At 35.1% G+C, this 3,843-nt stretch overlaps 1 pseudogene; it reads left to right on the top strand.

Annotated features, from left to right (window-relative positions):
• Window positions 1–246: 246 nt before the first annotated feature.
• On the top strand, window positions 247–764 carry LOC110573900 (annotated as a pseudogene).
• The last annotated feature ends 3,079 nt before the right edge of the window (window positions 765–3,843 follow it).

Below are 3,843 nucleotides of genomic sequence, written 5' to 3'. Positions count from 1 at the left end.
GAAGCAAATATAAACCCCACACCAAAACCTACAGAGATGGCAGAAAAGGAAATGCAGGCACACTTTACTTAGGAATGTTGATCCACAAATCCTACATAAAGTGTTAGCACTTGTGGGCTTCAGGAATGCAGGAATATTTTAATATTAGAAAATATATTAATATTCAACAGTTAATAGAGAGAAGTATGCTTGTGGCAGTAAGTATTAAAAGCACTTGATAAAATCCCATTCCATTCTTGATTAAAAATGAAACAAAATAGGGCACTGAGGCAAATGTTGTGGGGGAAAAGAGTAGTGGCTGTAGCTGCCATTTCCGTTTCCAGGGTTCCTATCAGGTTGTTAAGCACTTCCACATGGAGGCTGGCACAGGACCAAGTTCGGCACACGCAACTCGTAACAGTTGATGAAAAATTGGATATCACTACTTTAACTGGTGTTCCAGAAGAGCGTATCAAAACTAGAAAAGTCAGGATCTTTGTTCCTGCTACAATAATATGCAGTCTGGAGTAAATAACACAAAGAAATGGAAGATGGAGTTTGATACCAGGGAGTGATGGGAAAATCCTTTGATGGGTTGGGCATCAACGGCTGATCTCTTGTCCAACATGGTTCTAACCTTCAGTACTAAAGAAGATGTAGCTGCCTTTGCAGAAAAAAATGTGTGGAGCTATGACATTGAAGAGAGGAAGGTTCCAAAACCCAAGTCCAAGTCTTATGGTGCGAATTTCTCTTGGAACAAAAGAACAGGAGTATCCACAAAATAGGCTGGCACTAACTATATCTCTGTGCTTGACGGTGCATAAAGTCAGCTGTGCAGTGTTTATAGTCCATGTATAATACATCTCTTAATCTCCTAATAAATTTGACCTTTAACCACAAAAAAATGAAACAAAATAATAACAGAAAATTTGTAGTAAACCAGAACTAGAGGGATGCATCATTAATTTAAAATAAAAAGTATCTATCCTAAGCCAGCAGCCAAAGTTATACTTAATGATGGAACACTAGTGCATTCCCATTAAAGTCAGGATCGATTGTAGTATGCCCATTATCATAGCTGTTTTTCACCATAGCTTCAGAAGTTCTAGCAATGTAGTGAGAGAAGAAAAAGAAATGAGCTCTTAGTATTGGAAAGAAAGGAAGCAAAACCATCTATATTTAGTGATAATATGATTGTATAGATCTGGAATGAAACTGAAGAACAGTGGAGAGCTAATGAGAGTCAAATAAGGTAGTAAATTAGAATATACATGAACCAAAATCAGTAGCTTGCTTACATACCAACAGTAAATCAGCTAGGAAGTGTGATGAAATAGATTACATCTGCATAGCAAAATATATATGATATAAGGGAGTAACCGTAGTAAGAAAGGTATGGGACCTGTATGACTATAACTGTAAACCTTACTCAGGGAGAGAAGAAGAGAGTTGAATGAGTGGAGAAAACAAACCTATTATTGGGTGAGAAAATTTTGTACAGTTATCACTTCTCTCCAAATGAGTTGACATATAACTGAACTCATGCCTAGCACATGAGACACACAATAAATGTTTTTTAACAAATGTCAAATAAGTGAACATAATTAAAATAAAAATATTATTAGATTTTTTTGACTTGATAAAATGATTCTAAGCTTCATCTAAAAAAATTCTTCAGAGTTAAGAATAAAATTTTTATAATGAAGACTAATGAAAGGATTGCCAGCTCAGTTATTAAAACATATAACAATGTAAAATAAATTATGATAGTGGTGGTATTGGTGCATGAACATATAGATTCATGGAACAAAGTAGAAAAGTCAAGAATCAGATTTATAACTGTTTAATGACCTAGAATATGTTGGTGGTATCATAAATAGGAAAGGATGGATTTAATGTATTTGGACAACTAGAAAAAAGGCATCCCTACTTCATAATACACTCCAGGTGAACTAAAGATTTAAATTCCAAAAGTGAAATTATAAAAGTGTTAGAAGGAGGGTGCCTGGGTGGCTCAGTTGGTTAAGTGTCTACCTTCAACTCAGGTCATGATCCCAGGGTCCTGGGATAGAGTCCCACATCTGGCTCCCTGCTCAGAGGGGAGTCTGCTCCTCCCTCTCCCTCTGCCCCTCACCCAGCTTGTGCTCTCTCTCACTCACTCTCTTTCAAATAAATAAATAAAATCTTTAAAAAAAGTGTTAGAAGGAAATATTGGAATTTAGAATGTCTTTCTAAACATGACCCAAAAGGCAGAAATAGTAAAGGAAGAGATTGATACGTTTGATTACATAAAACACTTAAAACTTTTGAACTTCCCAAAACATCATAAAAAATATAGTTAGCTGACTACCTTGAAAAATATTTGTAACATATGTGACAGACTAAAGCTTAAGTTCTCTACTATACAACAAATGTATGAAAGATGTAAGCTCACTGATGACTAAAGGTGCAGTTAAAACAAAAGAAATACCATTATTTTGGTCATCAAACTGGCAAACAACAACAAAATGTCTAGGGTGCAAGAAAACTGGTATTTGTCTGCACTACTGGTAGAAGTGTACTTTCGGGCAGGCTTGCTGGAGGGTGATGTGGCCAAAATCAAGAGCCATTCCTTAATAATTTATCCTAAGGTATTTTTCATAGCTATTTGCAAATATATAGTTCCAGTGGTAATCATTACAGTGTTATTTTTTTTATTGAGGTCTAATTGACATATAACATTATATTAGTTGCAGGTGTACAACATAATGACTAGATTTTTGTATATATTGCAAAATGATCACAATAACTCTAGTTAATATCTGTCATACAGTTACAAAATGTTTTTTTCTTGTGATGAAAACTTTTTTTTTTTAAAGATTTTATTTATTTATTTGACAGAGAGAGACACAGAGAGAGAGGGAACACAAGCAGAGGGAGTGGGAGAGGGAGAAGCAGGCTTCCCGCCAAGCAGGGAGCCCGATGCGGGGCTCGATCCCAGGACCCTGGGATCATGACCTGAGCCGAAGGCAGACGCTTAACGACTGAGCCACCCAGGCGCCCCTGTGATGAAAACTTTTAAGATCTACTCTCTTAGCAACTTTAAAGATGCAATACAGTATTATTAACTATAGTCACCATGCTGTACATTACATCCCCAGAACTTATTTATTTTATACCTGGAAGTTTGTACCTTTTGATTCCTTTAACCCATTTCACCTACCCCTACCGTCTGCCTCTGGCAACCACCAATCTCTTCTTTGTCTATGAGTTTTGTTTTGTTTTGTTTTTGTATCTATGAGTTCTATGCAGTGTTCTTTATAATACCAATATCTTGTGAATAACTTAAATGTCTTTCTATGGGGGAATGGTTAACTCAGTTGTAAAAGAGACATATAATGGAATACTGTGAAATTATTAAAGATAGTGTTGAAAAATACTGAATGATATGGACAAATCATGCTACAGGAACAAAGATGGTTATACTTTCCTCTTGTATAAGAGGGAATAATGCAAATAAAACTAAAAGCAGTTTGTTTGAAGTATTGAGGAAGAAGGATAAGGAGAGTTTTACAATGTCTAAGGTCTTGATTTTTATCAGTAAATAAATAAGCCATCAATATCTGCCAAGAGTTTCTGTGATGGGATCCAATTTAGTTGGGATACATACTGTTTCCAAGTTGTTAATTGATTGGGCCTCTGAATGTTAATGCTATTTGTCAGAGGCAAGTTCAGTATTATAATTCAGTTTACAGCACAACAATGAGATGTGTTAGCCTATTATGGCTTAAGCATTTTAAAATTATTTTTTAATTAAAAATTTTTAAAAATTTAATACTTAGTTTTTCAATTTCACAGCAGAATCACATTCTGATTATTAATAGT

The sequence above is a fragment of the Neomonachus schauinslandi genome, chromosome X (assembly GCF_002201575.2).
Source record: "Neomonachus schauinslandi chromosome X, ASM220157v2, whole genome shotgun sequence".
In the NCBI taxonomy this organism is placed as follows: Eukaryota; Metazoa; Chordata; class Mammalia; order Carnivora; family Phocidae; genus Neomonachus; species Neomonachus schauinslandi.
Note: the sequence above shows the minus strand (reverse complement) of the source record. Positions and strands in the feature narration are given on the sequence as shown.